This window comes from Lontra canadensis, unplaced genomic scaffold (genome assembly GCF_010015895.1).
Source record: "Lontra canadensis isolate GAN:19392208 unplaced genomic scaffold, GSC_riverotter_1.0 scaffold13, whole genome shotgun sequence".
Taxonomy (NCBI): domain Eukaryota; kingdom Metazoa; phylum Chordata; class Mammalia; order Carnivora; family Mustelidae; genus Lontra; species Lontra canadensis.
The window spans coordinates 7,618,842-7,632,534 of NW_022631007.1; the positions used below are offsets into that span (position 1 = coordinate 7,618,842).

General features: G+C 45.7%; 1 protein-coding gene across 3 annotated transcripts in view; it reads right to left on the reverse strand.

The window, feature by feature from the left end:
* The window catches only part of COL4A4 (collagen type IV alpha 4 chain), a 121,912-nt gene that overhangs the window by 83,371 nt on the left and 24,848 nt on the right, over positions 1-13,693 (reverse strand). The gene's annotated exons all lie outside the window — the stretch shown is intronic.

The window sequence follows — 13,693 nt, forward strand, 5'->3', positions numbered from 1 at the left end:
TAAAACCCTTCCTTTCCTTCCCACTGCAGGTAAAGTAAACCTCAAGCTCCCTCTCAACCTTCCAAGGTGTGGTCTTGGATTTCCCTGTACCCCACATTCACTACTTGCCAGCCAGCCCTGGGAGCTCTTCCTTGGCTCGGCTTTCCCTCTGGACTGCTCCTTCTCTAGATTTCCACTTGACTTAGATCTCCCCTATATTGCCACCTGCTTAGCGGGCTTCCTTGACCTCTGGCTTCTCCCCCGACTCCATGAGGTAGGATCTCCAATCCAGAGCCACCCTCATTAGCCTCTCCATTTCATTCTCTGCATCTTCAGCATTTCCTATTTTTCAGTTACCTGCTCATCAGTTGGTTGGCTCTCCAGTTAGATATTAGCTTTATGAGGACAAGGGTATTTGCTCACCAGTTAAGTCTTCCCTCTACCATCTATCCCAGATTTTGGCTCAGGAAATCCCTTCTAAATGAATACGGGATAGATGGACTGTCAATGACTATGGTCCCAGGCTTGTGGTCCAGCCTGACCACCAGCCACTTTGGACACACTCTACCTGGATCCAGTGTGGTTAGGAAAGCGATTTTTGAACTTTGAAAAAAGCAATTCTATCAACTATCATCTTTGGACATATAATATGATATTATACATTCAAACTTACTTACTTTTCATAAAATAATCAATGTATGAGAATAGTGAGGCTACTTGAATGAACTTAAGAATCTAAAATCAGAGTTTCTAAATGATACTTCTAGCTTTGGCATTCAATCTCTGTCTATAACTTAATTTGGGCAGAAGGTATCTTAGATTCATATGTTGTTTTCTTTTTTTTTAATAGCTCACTTTGCAATCCGAAGACAACACCCTTACATCAGATTTAAAAAAAAAAAAAAAAGCTTTATAATGAGAAGTTTACAATAAGGTTTCCACCGATGCAAGGTAATTTATCTGCACAGCACATGCACTGTGGTGTCTAAGGTATTCATCTGTGTTATCTAACATGCTTCAGAGCCCATGCTATAGTTTATCAGTTAGAAACCACTCTTGGTATTCATTTAAAGTCAGGATGTTCTCCATGCTTCTTAAAATTTTCCAAAGATGTAAGAAAAATCATGTTGTATCCCTTTGCTCCACCAAAGAACATTCTCATGATTCAGTGAACAAGCATATCTTGATATGTGGAGAGAAAAGCCGGATGGATTTCAGGAGATATCTGCTCAGTTCAGATCTCAAATCTCTGAGCCATTCTGAATTACTGGTGCTCAACTCCAATCGGGACCACATACAAGAATACAGGGCTGCCCCTCTGGTGTGCAGGGACCAGGAGAAATATTTTTTGGAGAGTCTCATCTATCTGAAAATCAGTGTGTCAGCACTATTCTAGTGATCTAATCTCTTATGATCCCATGAACAAAATTCCACAAGCTGGCAAGTGGGAGTATTCTGTTAGGTGGCTGGGCTCCTGAAACATGTCCAGCCATGGGGTCCCAGACCAGCCATAAACATGAACCCCTGAGCTCCTCATGAGGTGAATCCTGTATAAGAAGAAGGATCTAAGAGCATCACTTAAAACAACTCTCTAGGCCCAAGATGGAGCCCAGGTTCCATGTGAGCAAACCGAAACTTAGATAACGTCTGGGTCCCTATAAATGCTTGGGTTGACCAGACACACAGTATTTCCAGTCTGCCAATCCCCACACACCAAGCCAGCTCTGGGGTCTATACATATTACCCTGTGCCTTACTCATTTTCAGTTGTTCTCTTCCTTGTTCCTTACTCTTTATCCCATAAAAGCTTCCTGACTTCCGCCCATTTTGCTGTTCCCTGGATTCTCAGGAATTCATGAAGTGTTAAAGTTTGTTATCATAATTGTCTTCTTTAATCATTTTTAACAACTTTGAAGGGGGAAAAAAAAAAGACTCTGGGACCCAGCCAGTCCCAGTCTACACGTGATGAGTCACCTTGGACAATGCTGCTGGCTTGGCCAAGCCCAGACACAGGAAGATGGCTGGGGCCCGGCCTGGGGCTTGGGGCCCCTGGCCACAAGCTCTGTGTGCCCTGGTCTAAAGACAATAATGACAGAATATTCACAACATTTTTTGTGATAACAAGCAAAACTGGAAACCCTATAAAAACCTTCCCAAATCAGATTAATAGAATAGATTATGGTAACTTCACACAATCAAACACCTTACAGCCTGTTTTAGCCTGGGTGCCCCAGACACAAAGCATAGGACAAGGAGTCAATGCAAACCATTTGTCTGAGATTCAAAGGACATAGGGTAAGGAAGCAGGGATGTGACAGAGAAAAGGGAAGGCAGGCAATCAGGGTGCAGAATCAAGCCAGTCACTGGAACAGTTAGGGGCCATGGGAACAAGCCCGAAGTGAAAAACATTATGTACCTGGGGCGCTTTCTGTTGACTGTTATTGCTAAACCGCTTCTCTTACAGAGCAGAACCAGGACCAAGCCCCATACACAACCTTGACTGGAAACCGAAGCTCCACAACCCTGAAGACCCTGCTCCAAAAGCACCAATGAGCTGCCTGAGTTGACTGCCAGTATCAACCAATCAGGACGAGGCTCTGCCTCAGGATGAGGCCATGCCAGCCAATCAGGACAAGGCCCTTGCTAACCAATCAGGAAGAGACATTGTCCCCCTTTCACTCATTAGCCTAGTGAGTGGGAATTTTCTCCAGATAAGCAGGGTCTCCCAGTCTCTTGGAAAGGCCAGCCTAACCACACTCTTGGTTGGTGCTGAGTCTCCCTTCAGCTCAAGCTGCAACCCCAAGAAAGCCTTGCCTATGCCTTTGATTTTGGGGTCCAGCCTCGTTTGTATTGTCAGACCCAAGAATCCGACTCCGGTAACAAGACCGGTGGGTCACTGGAGCTCACCCCAGAGCTGGACCTCGGGACTCAGGGTAGAATACACACCTCAGAGTGATCCCACCCAAGAGCGAGGGAACTGCGGGGTTTACCTCCTCGCTGGGGACCACGGGGGTGGGTGGGGAGTGCCAGCTGCCAAGCAGGCAAATGGGGCTCTGACAGAGCCTACAGAGAGATGCAGAGACCGGCAGCTGGAGACCCCAGAGGCGAGCACAGAAGAAACAGACCTGACGGAAATGTGGAAGGCCTGAACATTAAAGAGAGCGGGCAAGGCTTTCTGAGCTGACACAGATCACCCTCGTGATTCTCATGAAGTAGACACAGTGACCGAACATCCAGGCTCTGCAAACAGGCCTCTGGAGTTGAGGCCCAGGCCCACCAGCTGGGTGACCACGGACAAATTTCTTACCCTCTCTATTCCTCAGCTTCTTTCTCTGTCAATGGCTGGTGGACATAAAAAGAATAATGCATGGCAAATGTTTATGGCACAGTGCCCCGCACATCTATGCTAACTGTTGTATTGTTATATTTATAATATTATTATAATTATTATAATATCTATCTAGTTCGTTGTTCAAAGGGGGACAAACAAGTTGCATGTTTTATCCCACCTGTAGAGAAACAAATGGACAGACATCTTCTCTAAATGCATGTTTATAAAGGTACATTTCTTGAAGGATATACAAGAGATAACGTTTTGTCATGCCTCAGGAGGGAAAATGCAAGCCAGAGCAATGTTACCATTTACCAACAGCAAATATGACCTTTCTAATAAAGACTAACATTTCTCTTTCACCATGAAGTCACCAACTCAACAAACATTATCAACAACCTTTATCACTTGACTAAACTTCGCAAATCAAAAATCACACTTCATTTGAACTTGCCCTTCTCTTCATGCTTTTTCATCATCATAGTAACAGCTACTATTTATTCAGTATCCGTAAAAATACTAAAAGCTTAGAATTTTCAAGGAAGCTTAAGTCTATAAATATGTATTATAAAACAGACAACAATAAAATATGAAATGTAATTATACAGGAACAAATCATTTGGGGCATTTTGAGGGCATATCAATTTAAATATTGCACAAACTGTAAACAATAATCTAAAAGAATAAATAATGACTTCAGCTCCTTTTTTTAAAAACCTATGTTAGTTGTTCTTACTTGGTAAGATGTCCTAAATACAAGACTCAGGAAATTAACTGCTTTTTCATTAAGTTTGGGAATTATCTTTTCATCTTACAGGTAATTTACAAAAAAAAACTCCTAAATTACCTTTTCTGAATGTTGTACTTTACAATAATGTAACATTTAGAAACAACAAAATATACGTTTAAATATAAAAGGGTAACTGAGAAAGAGACAGTCAATTAACTGCCTATAAATCTCCTTAATGTGTTTCACTCTGGACGCGCAAGACTGGATCCGGTGAGCTAATGGAACTTTAGGGAGAGAAATAAAAAGGAGTGGAAACGTTTCCCATGGTGGTAAGAATAATAAAACCCTGCTCAGTATATAAATGGGTCCTGATTTGAGAAGTTGCCATCCAAAATGCTTTTAAAATAAAATAAAACAAGGAATGGTTATTTACATTATCATCTCTGAACCCCATGTCCTTCCTCACTGCCCCCCCACCCTCTCCCTGATCTGTTACACTGACTTCCTTGCCCTTTCTGAATAAGCTCTGTTCTTTCACAGACTTGGTATCCTGTCCCAGAAATGTCCCTCTCACTCCTAAGGTTACCTCTTAGTGCTCCCAGGGAAAGACTTTCCAACCTCCTGTCCTCCCCTCACACATCCTTCAGAATTAGATGGTTCTCGAAGATGCTTCTATAATAACACCCCTCGCCTATTACAGTGACCATCTCTTTATCCCTCAACCTCACAACTGCTAACCATGAACTTCTGGAGGGCACAGGCTATGTGCCCAAGACTATGATGATAGGAAGGACAATAAATACTTAAAAAAACACGAACAGTGAAATAGTCAATGATTCCACACTGAGGTAAGCAGAGCACAACCTGACATCATGAGCAATGGCCCTAATTGCAACGATATTTGTAACTTCTTCTTGAGATAAAACACAGTGATGTTATACAATCATTTCAACCATATTAAATGGCAGGAAAAACTAGCATAAAGTATTAAATGCTTACTTATTTACAGCCACTGGGGAAGACTGTGGTTTGTTTTACTTTTAGTGTTGTTTTTATTTTTCACATTAATAGGTAATTCATTATAGGATAAATTTTTTAAAGAAATACACTTAACCTTGTATCACAATATTAAATCTGTCAGAAAGCTGCTCATGAAATTTTTCCAAACACCAGTCTTTGAAATAGTCATTGCTAGTTCATCTAATTTGAGTAAATAATTTATCCACAGCAATGTAGAGGATAATTCTAATCTCCTTAAACTATTTCGTATTTAAAAAGGGGTCAGTTAAAAAAAACCATAAAGTACAAGTAAATATTTGAGCTCACTCATATATAAGGCTATAATGGAATTAACTTCAGGATGAACAGACGTAAATAACAAACCCGTAAGCGATGTTTCTATAACTAGAGGATCATTAAATAATCAAAAGAATTTTGCATCTTAAAAAAAGAATTTTAAAGAAATATTTTGCCCCTAACTACGTGCCCTTCACCCATGAACAACAACATGATATGCAGTGGGATTGCTACACTGGATTCAGGCTAGCAAAAAGGAAAAAAGAAATGCCCCGTGGAATGACTGACTGACTTTCAGACGTAGTTTCCCTGATGTATCTACTGATCTTTCTTTCTTAATTTCTTAATTTTTTTCTTAATTTTCCTTCCTTCCTTTCCTTCCCTTTCCTTTTTTTAAATTCTTTTTCCTTTTTTTTTTTTTTTTTTTGCTACTGTGTGCACAGAAATGCCTCTGTGGCTTATGACTTTCAATGAGAGACAGTGCAAAGAAGTACAAACGTATGTATGTTCATTCATTCGTTAGTGAATGAACAAATGACTATGAAAGATGTTTTTATTACACTAATTACATACACATTTCCAAATCACCCTTGGTCTCTATGACCATGACAGTGATCACCAAAGTGTCCAGGAAGGGAAGGAATTTGTTTATGGAGTCTGGTCCTGTGCCTGTCACTCTCTAGACCTTGCTTCATTTAATCCATCCACAAACACCAAGAAATGTGAATTAGTATCCCCAGATAGATGAGAAAAGTCTATTTAGGGGTATAACTTACTCAGACACCCATACCTAGTAGGCTTGCCTCATACCTGCATCAGTCGGTCGCTCCCCAAACCGCTCCTATTCCCACACCTCAGCCTGGCACAGTGGAAGGTCCCTCCACCAACCCCCACTCACACCACACCTGCAGTGACATGTCCACTGCCTCCAGCCTCGTCTTATTTTTAAACTTAAAAGAAAATTATCCCAATGTACTCTATAAATCTTCTGTAAAGTTCCTTAGGAAACAGCAATATTCATCAAATTAGTTAAAGGCCTCTATTTTTGTCATTCTCATATCCTGTCAATCTCAAAACTGTTTTCTAGACCCTTCTTGAACCTTCTTCCCTCACACTCCTCACGTGAGAAGCCAAGCACATCACTTCCAAACTAGCTTCCCCGCCCCCCTCTTCCCAGACGCAACAGATGGCAATTTCTTCTTTCCGTCTGTAAGCTCACCACATGGCTGTCAGCTTTCCCTCACTCTCCATGTCCACCCTGTGGCCAAGGCCACCGTACTCTCTTTGACTTAAATCTCATGTGTCTTACTGTCATCCCCCTGCATAGACTCCCTGTCCTGGTCTTGTCCTCTCACATGGGCTACCCAAGCACCAGCCTCCCTCCCTTCCTTCACCCTGGGCTTCCACACACTTCTACAGACAACTGTCAACTCCTCTGCAGTCTTCTCTTGCCCCTGTCACTGTTTTCATCACCACTATAATGGGGACAGTCTGCCCTTCACCCCCCCAGCCTAACCTACTTGCCTGTCATTTCCACACCTACACCTTCTGCTCCAATCACACGTATGCCTCCTGTTTGCCTGAAGCAATGATTCTGCCTGTAGCTCAGATTCAACCTTCCTTCAACCCAAACCATCATGGTGGTGGTGGCAGGGAAGACACTTGTTCTAGGCACCAACACAGCACTGTGCATTCATCTCATGGAATCCTTACGTCCATAAAGCAGAAAGCCATGCTATAGCTACTTTTCTGTTTCCCAAATGACGTAACTGAGGCTCAGAGAGACAGAGATTATCGCCTAGGGAAACAAAGATTCGAACTCAGGTCCTGAAACTTCAATTGTTTCTGCTCTGCTCTTTTCACCCCAGTTATGATCAATCTCACTGTTGCACAGAACCTTCTGTCCACCCTAAAATAGCACCTAAAAAGACTCATCACCTATTTTTCATTATTGTTTCGTGCATGTTAGTTTAAGGAATATCTGCTTGGGATGATGTCTTCCGGTAAGCTTGTTGGGGCCAGAGATGTGTGTACATTTTTTACCACTCCAGAACCGTGGCCACTGCCTGGCATGGTGTACATTTTAAACATGAACTCAGGGAATAGTGAATGGATTAAGACTTTCTGATTCAAACACACCATTCAGCGCCACCCCTCCTGCCTTTTCCAAGTTTGGCTGTAATTCAAAGAGTGATCCACTAGGTGACACTAGAGCATCACCTAAAGCCTCAAACAGGCCTCCATGAGGAACAGAGCTCTTTAATTAAGCGCCGTCGGGTCTCCCCCTATAATGGGAGAAAGTGCTGGATATCATGAAGGGTTATAAAAATAAATAACGAAAAGGTGTTATTCAAGGAGTACAGTCCAAGGAGACTGGACTGTGGTGGCAGAGTGTCTTCCTGTACCTTCAGATCACCTCACTTGTTAATGAGAGGATAAACTGGTCCATTCAGCCTGGAGTAGCACTGACTCGGGATTCCTAGACGTGTTCTTGAGAGGCTGCGTGGTGCGGCAGAAGGAACCCTGCTCTGAGAACCAGAAGATAGGGCTTCACTGCTGAGCAATAAAGAAATCAGCTCTTGAACCTGGTTATTGAAGAGTGCCTTCCCCATCTTTAAAAACGGTGGAAGAGCAGCCCGGCATACCTCTGCTGTGGGAACTGAATGAGACAGTGTGGGGAGCTTCCAGTGGCCTCCCTGAGGAGCTGGAACCAGCTGACCCCTGCTCTGTTTTCTCAGTATCCCTGCACCTTGTCCTCTCCGTGTTTTCTCCTGTGTCCTCTGTGCCCACGCCCTTCCTCCTGCTGCAGAGAAGCCCCTAGGAGCTCCACAGGGCTGCCCTGGCCTCTTCTCACTTTCTTTTGGGCAAACTTGACCTTTTCCATGGAGTTAATGGCATCCAACGCTGAACAACCAACCCCTCAACTTCCCTCCTTAGCCCAGACTTCTCTGTGGAGCCCTGACCAAATTCAACTGACCTCCAGCTCTACAAATCCAAAATGGGACTTGTAGATCATGCCCCGCAACACGCTCCTTGGTCATACAGCACTCCCTGTACAGCGGTTCGCACCTCACCTGCCTACCTCCACTGTCCTCCTCCTTCCTATCCATCCTGCCTCCCAAATATCCCTGCCACCCATCTGCTTCCCCCACCTCTTCACACACCCCCTTGCTAAGCAACCTCACCTCCCATCTGGGACGAAAACCTGACAGGTTTTCCCTAACACTGCCCCCCGCCCCCCACGTACACTCCCTGTATCCTCCAAACAGCAGCAGGAATGATCTCTTTACAACACATATCCAACACACTTCCACACTCCTCAAAATCCTTCAGAGCCTTCCTTGTTACCTGGAAAGAACCTGTGCCTGCTTTTCCCCCTGCACCTCATGTCCCTTCCTCCCTCATCTACTACAGCCAAAGCTTCCCGGCTCTTTATGATTCCTCAAACACACCAGCCCATCTCCTTCTCCCTTCAGGACTGAACAGAGGCTGTTCTCTCAACCCAGACACTTGCAGTGGTTGAATGGTGTCCACAAGAAGATATGTCCACATCTTAATCCCGGGGTTTGTGGAAAGCCCGCGGGATGGCAAACGAGGTGCTGACATTAAGGACCTTGAGAGGAGGAGCTGGTCCTGGATTATCTGACGGGTCCTGGGACACAGAGGAAAATTCGTCACAGATACACAGAGGAGAAGGCGGTACGGTATGCAGACAGAGATTGGAGGGACAGGGGCACAGGCTAAGGAATGCTGATAGTCGCCATGGAAACTGGAAGAGGCAGTGGATGGAGCCTCCCTTCTTGCCTGTGGAGGGAGTATGGCAATGGCAACACCTTGCCTGTGCCCTTCTGGCTCAAGAACTTGCGAGAAGATACATTTCTCTGGTTTTAAGCCACCAAGCATGTGGTAATTTGTTGTGGCTGCCCTAGGGACTGACAGGACATGCTGCCAGGCCATCACTAGATGGCCTCTGATTCCACTGCTGTCTCCGCCTCACCCCCCAACCCCAACCGCTCTCCCAGGGAGAGATCCTTGCTTTCTGTCTGTTCTTACCCTGATGCCCCCCGAGTTCCTGACAGTGCCTGGCACTCCTCGGACACCCAGAAATAATGGCCGAACGTGCATCTTGGTCCCTTCTTCTGGTCTCTGAGTTCCAGGCCACAAGGACCTTTCCTTACTCATCAAAGCCTCATGATGGCAGGTACAGGGCAAATGCTCAAGGACTATGAATGAATGGGATAAATGAATGGCCATCTGCCAAATGAATTGCCGATGAGCTCTAGGACAGAGGAATGAAAAAAATTAGCACCTTTGAGACATAGCTGTTTCTCCCGGGGATTTCTTGGCAATTTACTGAAAATAGTATTTGAAAGAAGAAATCTACTTTAACTTTCTTTGTAATTCAGCATTTTAATTAATTTAGTCAGATGTTACCCTTGCCCTAGAGAGGTTTTCTAGAGCTACAAATACTGTTTCATATTTTCTGCAGGGAATATGGCCTGCTTTGGGAAGCACCTGTATTGCTGGCCCTTATTTCTCACCACCAACAAGACTGTCTCCCCTTTGGCAATGACCTTGATCCTCTCAAGTTCAGCGTAGTCCCCACATTTGCTGAGCTCTGCGGCCGCCTGGCCTCAGCTCATGCTGGGTCGCAGAGCTCAGCAGTCTTCGTTGCTATGGAATTGAACTCCACATGCGGAGGCCAAAGGCTCTGCTGCAAATCACTGGCCATTTAATGAGGTGACTGATCAGGGCAGATACGCCAAAACCTACCTTCACAACCACACCGCCACTAGGACCCCCCCGGTGAGCTTCGGCACACCTGGCCTGCTTGGAAAAACAACATGTTCTACCACATAATAGCCAAATATAAGCTGGTTTTCTCTCCTGCCTTCTCAAGCACAAATGCTAGATTTAGAGAGAGAGAGCTCTGTCAGCATACTGAAAGCCGTGTTAGTTCACTGGAGCCATTCTTGTATATGGACACAAGCTACTACTATAACTTCTACCACTATGATTATTAATAGACCAAATAGTATAAAATGATAGACATGTATCCTCACTCTCCCCACTTGGTTTCCCACGCCCTGCTCAGAAATACTCCCTCCAGCCTCTGCAACTGAAGATCTATTCTGTTCACTTCTGCAAATTTTCATTCTTCAGAAATCAAAGTTACTATTCCTGACAGGGGAACATTTAACCAGCAAAGCCAAAGTCATAAACAGCTGGTGAGCTAAATTGTACTGGGGAATTTGTTCTGTAGACACTATATTTTCTCCAGTTCTGGGTCCTGATGCCTTTCCGTGACAAATGCACTATATATATAGCTCCGTAAGGTCCCTGAGGCCAATATCCCTTCCTGGGGCCCCTCCCTCGAGTTACCTGCTGTGCCCTGAAAGCCCCTGAGACTTCCCTCAGGCACAGCTTCATTTCTCAGAGAATTCTCCAACAGAGACAACATGAGCTAGGGAGTGCGTTCTTGGAAGAGAAAGATGTGGAAGGAAAAGAAGAAAGTAGAACCAAAAATCTAAGGGGTTGGTGACAGCTCAAATTTGTCAGTTGTCATTGGAATCGGCCTACACCAAAATATAGCATAAATGAGTTATGGGAACTTTGGGATCTAAAACTAATTGCTCTGTACCATTTATCAGGCTACAGTGTACTGGAATACAGCTGTGTGAGGGATAAAGAGATAGAGTTCTAGAACTTTGTGTGCAAATAATTTAACAATGAAAAATGTTAATAATTAAATTCCCCCAAGCAAATTCCATTTTTATCATGGAATGCAGGCTCTTAGGAGTGTGTGAGACAAATGAATGAGATTGTGGGGAAAAATACTTGTACATTTTTTGTGATTTAAAATTCCCATAGGAAACACTGATTTGCTAATGTGTGATTTTAGCTTTCAAACCGCAAAAACTAAGACAGGTCTTGAGTTTTAAACTCTTGACCCCTTGTATAAAAACCATCAAATTATAAAGTTCTTACTATGACAGTTAACAGTTCAACAGCTGCTAGATTCCCTTGAACAAAAGACAGTATAGGTATATATTTTATTCTGGAAAAAGCTGTAGAAAGAGTCTTTAGTATCCTTCTAGTTACTAAAGTGGAACTTGTAAAAGGTCCCATCCTATTCTGTAAAGACACATAATTTCCCCTGCAAGGAGGCAGCCATCAAAAACGTGAAGATTCCTCCGCTGAAATTAGTAAAGAAAACCTTGAAATCTTGCCCAATGCCACCTCATTCATGTCCTTAAAGAGGGACTACCATGGAGTTAGGGGAGATGTTAGGGCATAATCACAAAATATTTTGGAAGCCAATTATATAGCTGTTACATGTAAAAGGCCACGCCCACATCACAGAACCTGAGGCTGTTAGGGCTGGGAGGGACTGGATCAGCCCCACAGGACAAACATTTATTTCCCAGCTGAGACTCTGAACCCCAAAGAAGAAGCCATAGGCATTCCAATCTCCCACCCTCCACCTGGAGCTCTTTCCAGGATGGTCCTGAGCCCTTAAAAGGCTGTTTGCTGCCACTGCTCAAGGCACTTATTTCTGGCCCTTCCTGAAACCACAAAGGAATTTGAATTTACATGAGATAATGCATTTAGTAACAGGCTTAAAGATGTACGTGTGTGGGTGTGGGGAGGATGGGGGTGAGGGGCTCCCTGCTAACTCTGATCCCCCACTTCAGATATGGTAGGTGTCCCTGCAGGCATGCTCTAGGACAGCATGGCTACCCACCCAGGCTCCCGATCCTGCCCAGGCTGGTTTTAACATATTTGATTTATGACTAACTGTTTTAATGTGCCATGTAACGTTATCATTTCGAAGCAGTACAAGAAACTGACCCCCAGTTCTTAAGGGGTGAAACACAAGTAAGCAGCTTCAATTCTAGGGTGTCCACTGTGGGCCAGGAGCCAACATCAACACTGTACATGCGTCCATACGAGCACCTTGAAGGAGGGCGTGCTTATGATCTCAGCAAGAGGGTCAAGGGCATCCATGCTCACACCCAAACAGAGCTGCAGGTACGAGCAGTATGAGGGAAGGGAATGGAGTCCCCACCAGGGGCATCAGCACTGGCTGGGGGGAGTTGGAGGGGAGGTGGAGGGGATCCCTTGGGAGGGCTGGGGTCTCCACAGAGCTCCTTGGGAGGGCAGGAAAGACAGAGGCTGAGTGCAAGTGGGAAGACATTCCAGAAAGGGGTAGGCAGGTGAGAAGGTTCAGATTATGCTCCAGGGAGTGAGCGGCTCAACAGTTGCAGCTGGGGCGGGGATGCGGGGGGGGGGGGGGGGGGGGCGTCTCCAGCGAAAGGAAAGCAGCAGGGACGGCTGGTGGGAAAACATGGTGAAGCTAGAGTTGGGGCCTCCACGGTCCATGGATGCAGCTGAACTTCACTTTGTCAGAACTGTCAGTCCTTGGTTCCCTGCCCCAGATACACCCCAGCTCCTCCTCAAACTCCCACGTGGGTCCGCGGCTCCAGCCCTAACCCCGGTCTTTCCAGGGCACGGCCGGCCTGGCTTCCCAGCAGTTGCTCCAGACACAGCAGTTCTGATAGGGGCTTAAACTACTCACTCGGGCATTCACCCCGAAAAGGGGAATAATTTCCTTCTGAGGAATGCCTGGCTGTGCCACTCACAGGCTCTGCCCCCTTGGGCGGCTCCTCAAGCCTCCAAAACTGGGTCTATTCCTGTTTCTCTAGCCCCCCTTGAGCTGTCACCACAGCCCCGAGATGGTATGTGGGTTGGCTGACTGCTGAGCCCTTGGGAGCCCTCGGAAGCCCTCACGCCCGTACCACCTTCCAGTTATGCACAAGCTGAGCTCCCAGACTCCCAGCTGGAAACCGCCGCCAGCAACTCGCAGCCTGCGCGTGGGGGCCGTCTAGCTGGAAAGGGCAGAGGTGGACCGGTGTGCATTCTGCTCTCCCTGACCACCCAGGAACGGGGACACGGACGGCAGAGTGCGGCCCGTCTCATCAGCCCTCGCAACCCCTGGCCCCGGACACTGCGTTATGGGACGCCAGGTGCATTGCTGGTGACTGCTGAACATCCCAGGAAACACAAGAGAAAGGACTAATGGTGGGAATACAAGGAAACTGAGGCTCGGGTGCCCCGGGCTCACAAAGTTATGAGGAAGGTCTGGTGTTTGAATCCGAGCGTCGTCATCCTCTCGTGATTGTGGGTCAAACGCTGCAACTGAAGTCAGCTACCAGGGCGGGGCTCCTGCCTCTTCCACACACTAGCAATTGGAAATTCAGGTGCTTTGCAGGGAAACATGAAACTACGTGTCAAAGCAGCCTCACAGAGCTGTGGCCGCGTTCCAGCAGGGCTTCCCAACCTCAGCACAGTGGGTGT